We start from the raw sequence: 13878 nt of genomic DNA on the forward strand, positions 1-13878 counted from the left end.
GTTTGTCTCTTTAGCTTGGGTCTTGAGCAGGTTTAAGGTGTGTCTAATGTCCTTATCTGAGATCCTTTCCTGGTACTCTCATCGAGGAAGGACTGTGTGGCAGCATCGCTTGGTGCTCTTCAAACCCGCTACCCCCAGAGCCTTCCCCACAACCAAAGCTGGCGTCTGCTCACAGCCGGGACAGCATCCAACTGGCCTTCCCAAACACCAAATGTTAAAGAGGGGTGAGTTTTAAAGAAAGGAGGTTTGTTTTGGCTCACAGTGTTGGGCCAAGCTGGAGGAGCTGCGCCTGGCGGCTGCCTTCTCCCTGGCAGAGTCCCAAGGCAGGCAGGGCATTACAAGGCCAAGCTGAAGGAGAGACTCCCTTAGAAGTGTGTCCCAAGAGAAGATGGTGTCCACATTGGGTACCTTGGCAGGAAGCCATCCCTCCAGAGTGACTGCCTAGTAGGGGATTCCCCAGGCCCACGCTGAGGGCCAGACTTTGGTGGAGGACGGCCAGGGCAGGCCTGAGCTGCATTTCTGACAGGGGCTCAGAAACATTGGCACTGCTGAAGGAGTGAAGCACCATCTGCCCTCAGACCTGCCAGCTTGAGATGTTGGCCACCTCCGGCTAAAGCTCTTGGACAACTCCACTCTCAGAAAGGCCTGGCTGGGCTCTTCTTTCTGTATGCAGGGAGCCATGACTGTCCCTGTGGGAGGCCTATCCCTGTGGGAGGCTCACTGCTGGAGCCAGCCCGGGAGGTAGCTCCCCTCCCACCCAGTCACACCCACCACTGAGCTCCCAGGACTTCTGTGGGAAGTGATGCCCCTAGCTTTGGACTCTGTTGTCCTGTTCCTCCTCCTTTGTTGTTAAGATTTATTTTTATTTCTGGGTATGTGCGTGCATGAATGCTTCCCACATGTGTGAGGGCCTGTGCAGGTCGGATGGAGGAGGATGCCAGATCCCTTGGAACTAGAGTTATAGGCGGTTGTGAACTTCCTGATGTGAATGCTGGAAAGAGAATTCCAGTCCTCTGGAAGGGCAGTGTGTGCTCTTACACACTGAGCCATTTCTCCGGCCCTTCATACCAAGTTTTAATACAATCTGCCATCTGTGGTGGAACCAATAAAGCCTTCTGTTTGACCATGTTTCTGGTTTTCACTCACTTTGAAGGATCTCCATGCATTTAAAAATGTATGTTTTATTTTATGTATATAAATGTTTTGCCTGCATTCAAACTGGAGTTATGGATAGCTGTAAGTCACCATGTGGGTGCTAAGAACCAAACCCAGGTTCTCTGCAAGAGCAACAAGTACTCTTAACTGCTGAGCCATCTCTCTGGGCCCCCCTCACATGTATTTCTCCTGCTAATCTGTTTTGTGTCAGTTTGGGTCCTTGGCCCAGCTCAAGATCCTAAGAACAACAGAGCTGGTGTGGTGTGTGCTCTGGTCATCTCAGCTACTCCAGGTTGAGGCAGGAGGAGCCCGAGTTCAAGGCCAGCCTGAACACTATAGCAAGACTCTATCTGAAAACAAAGAGCCAAATGGAGCACTGGGGGAGTCTTAAAGGGTTATTTGGACCCTGTAGCTAGAGTTTTCCTGCCTGGCCCACAGTCAGGACAAACTCTCTCACCTGCCAGCCCACAGACACTCAGACCCGACCAAGTAAACACAGAGACTTATATTGGTTACAAACTGTATGGCCGTGGCAGGCTTCTTGCTAACTGTTCTTACAGCTTAAATTAATCCATTTCCATTAATCTATACCTTGCCACATGGCTCGTGGCTTACCGGCATCTTCACATGCTGTTTGTCATCGTGGCGGCTGGCAGTGTCTCTCTGACTCAGCCTTCCACTTCCCAGCTTTATTCTCCTCCTTGTCCCGCCTACACTTCCTGCCTAGCCAATGGCCAATCAGTGTTTTAATTATTGACTAATCAGCAACACATTTGACATACAGAACATCCCACAGCACTTCCCCCCCCTTTTTTTTTTTTTTTTAAAAGGAAGGTTTTAACCTTAACAAAGTAAAATTACATACAATTTGGGAATTTGGGCGTAGCTTCTCTTACTACTTCCTGCTGGAGGGGGGCGCTGTATCTTATGGGGAAACAAAGAAAATTTTAGGATTATGGAATAGTCCATGAGGGTGTATCGTCTGAGCCAGTTGCCTTCAAACCATTCTGGATGTTGGATCATCTGGGCCATGGTGTCATCGGAGACCTTTCAGGGGGTCTTGGCTGGTCAAACCTGATGTATCTTAATCTGGAACAAATCCATAGCCTCTGGCTTTCTGTGGGAACAAAAGCAGAGTCTCCTTTCCAAAGCAACATATCCTTATATTCAAATTTTGAAGTCAAGGTACTTTTAAAATATACATATTGGCATAACTCAACAGCTTTTACAATCAAATGTTTTTCTGCAGTTAAAAATCCCAAAGACAACACAATCCAGATTCTCTGTGTAATATCCATTTTTACGTGGCTTATTTTTTATACTACCTTTACTGTCTCTTTAAAGACTTTATTTTTTAAAACTATGTATTTGTTTCTATAACTCTATCACCTTTTTTGTCTCTTTCAAGCCTACGTATCTTTTACACACATTGTAAACTATTACATCTGAATCTGTCTTATTGTGAATCTATTTCTTTAAGCTGCAGCAGCTGTGGCTGCTGGCTCTGCCCACCTCAGCTTCCTAACATGGCGGTGGTTCGTTGTCCACCAGCTCTGGGAGCTATTGTGGGTCTATGCTTTTATCCAAGCAGCGTGTAGCCCAGAAACCTCTTTTTTTTGTTTTGTACCTGCAAAGGCTAAATCCACCATGCAGCTTAATGTGCCACTTGCAGAGGCCTCATTCCCGCCAAACTGCAGGTCGAGCACGCACAACAGAAACCCACAAGTAGCTCAAACTGGCAGCTGCCGCTCATTTGAGAGAGACAATTAGGAAGCTGTTTTTAGCTCCGTTTTAGAATCTTTTTTTCTCAGTTTTTAGTTGGAAACTCTTGCCACCACGTTGGACGCCATTTGTCGCTAGAGTTTTCCTGCCTGGCCCACAGTCAGGACAAACTCTCTCACCTGCCAGCCCACAGACACTCAGACCCGACCAAGTAAACACAGAGACTTATATTGGTTACAAACTGTATGGCCGTGGCAGGCTTCTTGCTAACTGTTCTTACAGCTTAAATTAATCCATTTCCATTAATCTATACCTTGCCACATGGCTCGTGGCTTACCGGCATCTTCACATGCTGTTTGTCATCGTGGCGGCTGGCAGTGTCTCTCTGACTCAGCCTTCCACTTCCCAGCTTTATTCTCCTCCTTGTCCCGCCTACACTTCCTGCCTAGCCAATGGCCAATCAGTGTTTTAATTATTGACTAATCAGCAACACATTTGACATACAGAACATCCCACAGCAGGACCCCAGTTCTGATATAAGGTTAAAGATCATCAGCCGGGGATTGCGCTTTGCTTCCAGAATTCCAAGGCAGGGCAGGGTATCATGTGGGGGAAAAATAGATTGTGTGTGTGCGCGCACATGCGTGCGTGTGTGTGTGTGTGTGTGTGTGTGTGTGTGTGTGTGTGTGCGTGCGTGCGTGCGTGTGTGTGTGTGTGTGTGTGTGTGTGTGTGTGAATGAATGCTCATGAGGAAGCCTGTGCATGAACATGTGTCATCTGGTCGGTCTGTCCACCTTGATGTCCTCACTAAATCTTGGTCATCACCCAAATCATTGCTGCCCTAGAAAACACTGGATCAATTTTCGACCTCTGAAAATACTTTGTACCTTGAGTTCAGTTAACTTTCCAGAGGGGACAAAGTATATTCAGGTCCCAGAAAAGGCAGAGGTGGGCAGGTGCAATTGCTAGCCTTCTCTGCCTCCCAGGACCACATGGGAGGGCTGCCACAGGCCACTGACCAGCATCGCTCCGCTGTGACAGGGTGGGGGCTGCCACAGCAGAGCCTCTTTTTGCCTGGGCCTCAGGGGTTTCCTGGAATTCAAACTTCTGGTGTGGCAATATGGAACAGCCCCAGGGAAGCAGAATGCTTGGTTACTGTGCATAGCCATGTCCCAGTGAGGTGACATCTTGAAAGCTTCAAGGGTGCGTCTGAGGGACAAGTGTCCAAGCTCTGACTGGAGAAAGGGCTTTCAAAGCACCCAGGACTCTGTGGACTAATTCATGGTTGACAAAAGTGGGGTTTTCGTCGGAGCACTGTCATCTGAATGGGAAGAAAGGGGATCAGAGAATGGTCTGAAGACGGCGTGGGGAAGGCTTCCCACACGAGCAGGCTTTGGTATTCCACCCAGTTTTCAGACTGCTAGAGTCCTGCTCCAGTGTGACAGTCCGCTCAAGTATTTACACTGCACACCTACATCTACTTGTTGCAGGCTCCTTCTCCTTTGCCTCCTCCTCACTTTTTCTTCCCATGCCGGTAATGGAAGCCAGGACCTCACTCCAGCCAGGCAGGTGCTCGATCACTGACCCCCCCCGCCCCCCCCCCCCCCCCCAGTGCTTCTATGTCACTTTATTTCCTTGACAATCATTCTAGGCCAGCACGTAGGTTGCCCTAGCCTTCCTGCCCAGGTGGCCAGTACAGATGTTACACAGTGCCATGGTCTAAGGGCCTCTCTTGGTGATCACTGCCCTGAGATGGGTTCGTCCTATCTCCACCCTCTGTATGCTGTGGGTACAAGGACAGCAGGTCGGGCAAGCTTTCCAGCTACCCCATAAGGGCACATCACATCAGAAAGAGCACACACTCCTCTGGTTTGATTCTGGGAACTTGGGAGTCATAGGTTTCCCAAGTAGGCAGGATCCCGAGATGCTGTAATAAATTGTATCCCTGGGGGCGGAGCCCAAGGAAGCTTTTGACCTATAACCTGATGGAAATAAGTGTGCCTTCATTTCTTTGGCAGAGATTTGAGCTTTTCGGTCTGGGAGAGCTGAGTGCCAGTCCCGCTCTTCCATTCCCTAGTACTCCACTCTTGCCTATTGGGTATCCTTGCTGCAGATGCTGAACCCGGACCAGCCCAGGGGTCCCATCAGCTTTTCTTTCTAGCCCAGCCTGCGGGAGGAAGGTGGCCTGGCTGAAGTCCTGCAGGCCATCCTGTTATGGGAACTAGTTGTCACAAACTCATTGCCAGCCATTGGAGGCTCCCGGGACAACTGCTACTTGAAAAGACATGTCAAGAGCTGTTTGGTCTTCAGCTCACAGAGTTTACAGAGATTGTGGATGGTTCTCTCCACTTCCCCTGCCCCGTTTATGGGTTTGTCTGTTGTTTAGTTTGGGTGCTCAGCATTGAAGCCAGGGCCCACGCATGCTAAGTTACCACTTAGCTGCACCCCCAGTTTAATCTCTCTCTCTCTCTTTCTCTCTCTCTCTCTCTCTCTCTCTCTCTCTCTCTCTCTCTCTCTCTGATGCTGTGTAAAGGTGAATGCATGCCACCATGCCTGTGTGGAAGCTACGGGATAATTCTGCAGAGTTCAGTTCTCTTCCTCCACCTTTCCATGGGTTCCAGGGATCGAACTCAGGCTGCCAGGCTTGAGAGGCGAGGCTTTACCCACAGAACCATCTGGCAAGCGCCCTGCAAGCTTTGTTTTTGAGGAGTTTTACATTTATTGAAAAGTTGTGAAGAGACCAGAGAGAGTTTCCCTTTCTCTAGGTGAGTCCTGCCTGGCTTCCTGCTGGGTGGGGCCTGCTACAGTCCATCAGTTTGTTTTTGGTGTGGCTTCCCTTTTTCAGTGGTAAACCGTCAAGCGAGAGCAGGCCACGAGGTTGCAGGCTGCCGTCCTCACCTGCATCCCTTCCCGCGTGCCCACTCACAGACCCATCTGCAGCCTCTGATGGAGCTCACCCACTGAGCAGGGCTTCCTCAGAGCCGAAGGAGCCAAGGGAAGACTTGGCGTTCATGTCACGTGTGTGCTTTCTCTGTTTCATTTGAGAGGTAATATCGGCCTGAAGCATGGGACTTAACCACTTCCAGCTTGGTTTTCTTTCCTGGCAAATGGGAACAAGCAATTCTTCAGTCATGGCCCTGATAAGTGGTGGGGACTGTGAGCTAGCATCGTGTGCTGCTCTTGCCATCTAGTTCTGCAGGCCACACCACCACGTCCCAAGTGCCTGTGGACTCAGCCCTCTGGGCTCCTCAGCCCCCCGGCTGCCCAGTCTAGAGAGGCCTGAATAGTTATGTTTGACAGTCACTGTCTCAAGTTTCTTTATACACTAAAACACCTCACAAAAACAAAGGTGCAAGGAGCTTAAAAATTTTTACATTCTTATTACTTCCTAACTTTACTTTTATGTTTATGTGCATTCCTGTGTGTGACTGTGTGTATATGCCATGTGCACATGGGTGCCACAGAGTTCAGAAGATGTTAACAGATCCCTTGGAGTTGGAAGCCCCCCAAAGTAGGTTTCAGGAGCCAAACTTGGATCCCTGTGAAGAACGGCAAGCTCTCTTAATTCTCCAGCCCCTAAAAACATATTTTTAGCCTGCTGTGGTGTTGCACATCTATAATTTCTAAACTTGGAAGGCTAAAGCAGCAGGATCATAAGCAGGAAGCCAGCTTGGATTCCATAGTGAGTTCAAGGCCAGCCTGGGCTCCATAGAAAAGCTGTGTCAAAGCTTTAAATGCGCTTTTCAAGAGTGACGTTGAGTGGATTGTGTCACAGACAGCCCTCTTTCCCATTACTGTGTGCTCCATTCTGGTTTCTCTGTGCTGTAAATTAAGAGAGAGGGAGGGAGGGAGCGAGGGAGGGAGGGAGAGAGGGAGGGGGAATGGAGAGAGATCTAGAACCTTTTCTTATACTGTGCAGCAAATGGAGGGTTTTTTTGGGGGTGGGGGAGCAGGATCCAAATTCACTGGAAGCTTTGAGGCAGATCTCCCAGCTCCTTCCTGGAAAAGAGAGGAAAGGGGAAGTCCTGTTCGCTTGAGGCCACTACTGAGTTCTGAGCACAGTGAAGGGAAGAACTAGGTCTTCAGGCCGGTAGAGAAGCCTCCTTGCTCTCTAGCTCCCCTCCACAGCCTCTGACCCACACAAACAGCTGAGAGGCAGGGGCTGGGGAGACAGAGAGCAGAGAGAAGAGGAAGTGAGAGGATGCTCACATGACTCGGCACTGTGCAGGTGACACCTGTTCCTCAGTGGGGAAGCAGATTCATGCCTGGCCTCACTCTTCTAGTTTGTTGAGCTGAGGCTGACAGGAGAGCTATATGGTCCAGCACAGTCTCAGGAGCCCACCAAATTCAAGCCAAGCGGAAGCTAGAGGACAAGCCAGGCCAGCTGGGATGTTTGTTCTAAGAGATGCCTGCCAGGGCAGCTGAGCCAGAGCCTCGGCAGGCAGGGAAGGTCTCCACCCAGAACTGTGCTTCCATCCATAAGAACCACCATGCCTGAGGAACAGCTGGGAGGCTGGCTTTGGTCTTGTCCAGCTGTGGAGCAGAGGTGAGCAGTAGCCTGAGGTCTGTGTGGCTGGAAGGAAAAGCTCAGAACCCTGGGTCCCCACACAGCCCAACAAGGATGGTGAGGTCCTCTCAGAGTACACATGCCCAGCCTCTTGGCACAATCGATAACAGTGACATTGGTTTATGCTGGATTTTATTCGATTCCCTCCACCCAAAAGTCCACAAGCCACATAAACCAGCTTTCTTCCTCCTAGCCCTCGGCTAGCATAGCCTTCTTCTGCCACTCATCACCCTGTGCCACTGTTCAATACTCTCTGGGCCTCGTGTTTCACTCTGATTCCTTCTGTGACAAGGAGTGATACCCACCCAGTACCTGGCCTCAGAGGTGGGGAACCAGCCTGGGACTTAGAGCCACAGGCTGCACCTTCAGGGTTTTCTCTTGCCTTTGCCCTGGAAAGCTCTGTCTAAAGGCAACTGAGATTGTGCTGTGAGGCCACATCGAAAGTGTCACCCTCTCCAGGACCAGCTGAGAGATGACTGGCTAGTTAAGAGTACTTCCAGAGGACCCAGGTTTGGTTAACAGCACCCACCTGGTGGCTCACAACCATCCACAACCCTAGTTCCAGGGGATCTGATGTGAACACCACACATACACACACGCAGGCAAAGCATTCATAAAATACCAAATATCAAATAAAAATAAATCTTAAAAAAAAAAGTGCTCCACCCTGGGCAGTGGATGTGTAGCTCCTGAAGGGCTCTACATGCAACTCACCTACACTGGAGGCTTTGGTTCAACGTTTGTGAGCCCTCTTCACACCCAGCAAATGCATGCTGTGCTTCCACACCACACGCCCCCATACCCCCGCTGCCCTCTCCTCCTCACTCATTTGGTCCTGTTCAGATCAGCAGTCACCAGAGATAGGGCGGTGTATACAGTCTCATGGGGCACACCTCTAAAGTGTGTAACATGAAATTACCTGCAGGTTAATTCCATGGGAGGGTACCAACGAGGGCAGGAAGGAGTGCAGGAGTGCAAACAGGTGGCCGGGTAGGTCCCGCAGTTGCCCTTGTAGGCAGCCTAGTGTACACACACACACACACACACACACACACACACACACGTTTTGTCTGCCCTCCTTCTGGGAGAGGCTTGTGTGCTCTTAGAATGAGACCCAGTGTTTGTATGTCAGCCCTTCTGATCTGTTCTGGCTTCTACCTCTGCCCGCCACCCCACCCATGCCTGTGACCTCCTCTCCTGAGGGAGCCTGGGCTATGCATTACTCCACAGACACACTTTGCAGAAACTCAAAACACACACGCACGCACACACACACACACACACACACACACACACAAAACACCATAAAACAAATTAACAAAAATATTTGTTGTTTGTTTTTGAGATGGGGTCTCTCTATGCAGTCCTGGCTGTCCTGGAACTCGACATGTAGATCAGGCTAGCCTCAAACCTACACAGATCCAACTGCCTCTGCTGGGATTAAAGGTGTGTGCCACCACACCAGCTAGACAAAACTGAAAAAAAAAAAAAAAAAAAAAAAAAAAAAAAAAAAAAAAACAACTTTGATGAGAATGGAGATACTACACTGGGTAGGGAGCTACTGCAGGCCCAGCACAGTCGTCCTGTGCTCTGACTCTGGCAGCTGTGGAGAATTTCCACGTATGAGCACAGAATCGCAGCATTTAAAGCTGGGTCATTTGAGGTCTTCTAGCTTAAAGCCTTCACTTTGCAGAGCCCGAAGATGGGTTGCTGAGTCGCATGGCTCCTGATTCCCAGGCCTGCAGCCTCTACTCATGCGGTTTCACAATGCAGCCTCCAGAACACTCACACATTCCTGCAAACACATCAGTTGTTACCTACAGTCTGGGCTGCTAAAACAGGATTCCTTGGACTAGGTGATTCATAAGTAACAGGGATTTATTGCTCGCTGTTACAGAACTGAGAAATCCGTGATCAAGGCGAGGGCTTGATGACTCTAATGAAGTTAAATTTAATGACGTTAAAATGAAGGCCAAGCCCTTCCTTCTCTTTTGTAAGGGTACTAACCCAACCACAAGGGCAGGGCCCCTGAGACCCAATTCTCCTGAAGCCCAGGCTCTTGGCCCCTTCACCTTGGGGCCAGGTTTCAGCATGAGAATCTGGGGTGGAGAGACCCAATATCAGACCATAACAGCCCAACTTACCATCTGGGGTTGGCTTTAATGTTCTTAACCAACTGATAGGACTGATATCCTTGGAAACAGGCCCCGGAGAAGCAGCTCAGTGGTTAAGAGTGTTTGCTGCTCTGGCAGAGGATAGTTTGGTTCCTAACACCCAACCCGAGTGTCTCACAACCAGGGGATCTGACGCCCTCTTCTGGCCTCCAGGGGCACTCACACACACACAAACAATTTTAAAATATTTTTAAAGTTATAATATTATAAATAACAAAACATGTATGATTTATGAAAGGCTAAGTTTATCTCTGTGTTAAACTCCTTGATTTCTCTTCTTGTGTGCAAGTCTGAAACGCTCCCTGTTAAACACTGTGAGGCTCTAACCGCATGTGGGGCTCCCAGCCCAGTTCTTCTCATCACGCTCTTCCATAGCTGCCTGTCATTCTGCCCCGGCTTCTGTGACAAGGATTCCGTCCTGTCTGCCGCACCTGCCGTCACCATCACTGGCAGCTTACCCCCAGCACTCCTTTCCTCGGGTTATTTACTGAGCAACTACTATGTTTTACAGTCTTAATTTTTTTGTTTTGTTTTTTAGAGACAGAGTTTCTCTGTGTAGCCCTGACTGTCATGGACCAGGCTGGCCTTGAACTCACAGAGATCCACCTGCCTCTGCCTTGAGTGCTGGGATTAAAGGTGTATACCACCCCTACCCCACTGGGCTTTCCTTCTTTACGCAGCCACTTCTAGGAGAGACTGATGCACAGGGGACGTTCTAGTCCTCTGGCTCCTACAATCTTCCTGCTCCCTCTTCTTCAATGTTCCTGAGCCATAGGTGAAGGAGCTGTGATGTAGATGTATCCATGGGGCTGGCCTCCCCATGCTCTCTTGAGCTCTGCTTTTGTGTCTGGTTGTGGTTTTCTGTGACCGTCTCCATTTGCTGTAGAGGCCTCTTTGACGAGGGCCAGGCACTGCCCTTATCTAGGACAGGTGGGCTGAGCACCTGCTTTTCATTTTTGAGACAGCGTATCATCATGTTGTCCAGGCTAGCCTTGAACTTGGAATCCTCAGTCTCTTGCACTACCAGTCTTGGCTCAACCATCTTTTTTTTTTTTTAAATCTTTTAGCTTCTGGTTGTTACTTTCAAAGACACTTTCCCCTTATTTTTCTTTGTAGAAATCTTTACTAATAACGATAAAGCATTTCTATAGTCCTAGATTTCAAACTGCCTCAGCTAATCCCCGAGACAAGATTCACTCACAAAATGTCTGACCTGACATCCTCCAGTGCCAATCTTGGAGTCCGCAGGTGGCTGGATGCTGCTCCTCATCATGTGGTGGCATACTGCTCTCTAGTGGGCCTTGTGTGTCAGTGCACTGAGGCTCCTGGGAACTGAGCTAACAGATGCTACCTTTAGTTAATATGAGGAAGACAAGAAAGTAGAAAAACCAGGAGCTTGGTTCGGGACACAACACAGCTGAGTAGGCCAGGGCCCCCCAGGAACAGCCCTGTGGGCCCAAAGCACAGTGCAAAAGATCCCTCCCTTGAGATGGCACCAAGTGTTAATGGAAACCGACAGCAGCAGCAGATTGGGCAGGGTAAGTGTGAGCCCAAGCACTCCAGGAGCTGGGGGCTGCCCAGAGCAGGGGCAGGTTCATCTCTCTGTAGCAGGACTTTCTCTGGACTGCCAGCTCTGAATAATGACACGGAGACTTCTTATTAAGTATGAAAGCTTGGCCTTAGCTTAGGCTTGTTCCCAACTAGCTCTTACAACTTAAATTAACCCTTTATATTACTCTACATTCTGCCACATGGCTTTCATCTCTCCTCAGTACTTTATGTCTGATTTCCTCGGCAGCTGGCTGGCTGGTCTCTGCCTCTCTGGTTCTTCCCGAGTTCCTCTCTCTCCCTGGAAGTCACACCTATCCTCTCCTGCCTAGTTACTGGCCATTCAGCTCTTTATTAAACCAGCAGGTGCCTTAGGCAGGTGAGGTAAAACAGACATCTTCACACAGTGCGATCAAATATTCCAAAAACATCTCTCTGTTCTCTGCTGATCTACCTTCTCCCTGCAGGCTGGGGGGCTGAACTCAGAGCCTTGTGCTTGCTAGGTAAACCCTCTACCACTGAGGGGCACCCCCAACCCAAAACCCTCCCAAAGTGATGGGAGCAGCTAGGATCTGTCATGCTAAAGCTATACCACCCTTTTTATAATTGTTGTCACACACTTGTCCAGGGCCTCTCTCCATACTCCCAGAATGGCTCCCCCAAGATAGGCAGGCTCAGCCTCAGAGCTGGGGGTGCTTGTTGGTTGAATTCTTCAGGGATCACTACAAATCTCCACAGAGGTCTTAATAAGAAGCCTTCCTGGAGGCAGAGGCAGGTGGATCTCTGTGAGTTGAGGCCAGCCTGGTCTACATAGTGAGTTCCAGGACAGGCTCCAAAGCTACAGAGAAACCCTGTCTCGAAAAAACAAAACAACAAAAAAAGCCTTCCAGGGTCTTGATTAATTTTTTTCTTTTTTTTTTTTATGCCTTTTCTATTCCAGGACTTGTACTGGCCACAGGTGGTTTGGGGTTCAGCTGGGAAACAGTCACAAATACTAAGTTAGAATAGATTTACATGCACAGTGGTCTCTGAACATCTTGGATGAGGCCCCTCAGAGCAGAGATGACAAAATTGGAATTCAATCTTGTAGGACAAGTTGTGTCCTCTGGATAAACATAATGAAGGGGCATCCTGTTTCCTTGATAAAATGCCTGGACAAAAGCAACTTAGGGAAAGATGGGTTTATTTGGCTCACAGTTCAAGTCCATAATGCTGGGAAAGCAGGAACCTGAGGCAGCTGGTTACTGCATTTGCAGTCAAGAACCAGAAAGAGATGAATGAATGTGTCTAGCTAGCTTTCCCTTGTGTGTGTACTCCGGGACTGTGGTGGTTTGAATGACAATGGTCCCCATAGACTCAGAGACTGGAATGCTTGGTCCCCATTTGTTAGAACTATTTGGGGGAAGGTCCCCATTTGCTAGAACTATTTGGGGGAAGGATTAGGAGGTGTGGCCTTGTTGGAGAAAGCGAGTCACTGAGGGTGGGCTTGGGGGTCTCCCTCTCTCCCCACCTCCTCTCTGCCAGTTGTCATCTCAACATATGAGCTCTCAGCTACAGCTCCAGTGCCGACCCTGCCTGCCTGCTGCCATACTCCCTGCCACAAGGACAATGAACTCACCTTCTGAAACTGTGAGCAAGCCCCCAACTTAAATCCTTTCTTTTATAAGTTGTCTTGGTCACGGTGTCTCTTCTCAGCAATAGAACAGTGACTAAGCAAGGGCACAAGCCTACAGAATGTTGCTGCCCACTTTTAGGGTGTGTCTTCTCAATTCAATTAATTTAACATAATCAAGATAAGGCATGCTCAGAGGCTAACCTAATCGAAACCATCTCTTGCAGGTGTGCTCAAAGGCTTGTCTCTTGTCAAGATGGCAATCGACAGTAACCATGAAGGGGTAAGGCATGGAGGTGGGGATACAAGCAGAATTTCCAACAAAATAGTATATGCTAAGGGGGTGTTGAGGAGCTGAAAGTATGCTGGGTTTGGAGCAAAGAGTAAGAGCATCGTGTCCATAAAGAAGGTGATGGGCTGGGTGTGAAGCAGGCTAGCCAATGAGCTCAACACAAACATCAGTGCACACACAACACACAACACACACTATGTAAATGACCTCAGCCATTTGTGGCTCCTTATATAACTTCTGAAGATCTAAATTAATCCTACTCCTGTGAGGTGGGACGATGTCCTTGAATGTTAATTTAAAAGTTCTCCTGGCTGACAATTTCAATTAGCTTATACTAAATTCAGTGCATGAAATACATTCTTTATTTTTAACATAAGGAGGCTTCTAATTATTATTAATAGGACATCAGGTTCTTTTCAATCACACTACGAACAGATATTTTAAGAACAATTTATGCACCAGATCATTAGCTTTCTGGTAATGCACATTAACCTCTTGCTGCCCTGGGTGGAGACCTTAAGCTCTCCTCTCTCAGTTAAAAATGGGGCTGCTTCATTGGCTGGCTGAGCTGAAGTCAGTAAACTGCATTTAGTACCCCACATTGGCTATTTGGGAACACTTTTCCTAACACTTTTTTTTTTTTTTTTTTTTTTTTTTTTTGGCAGATGTCCTAGAGGTAAAATTTTACTGTCTCTGTGTGGTGACCAGTGTGTTCTGGATGTTCCCATACTCCACCCCTAGGTTTTGGATATTCTTATATGTTGCACAGGTCTCTCAGTTTAATGTTCAGAGATATAATCTATGGTAA

This window comes from Peromyscus californicus, unplaced genomic scaffold, assembly GCF_007827085.1.
Source record: "Peromyscus californicus insignis strain IS unplaced genomic scaffold, ASM782708v3 Scaffold_14__1_contigs__length_90479793_seg_2, whole genome shotgun sequence".
Taxonomy (NCBI): Eukaryota; Metazoa; Chordata; class Mammalia; order Rodentia; family Cricetidae; genus Peromyscus; species Peromyscus californicus.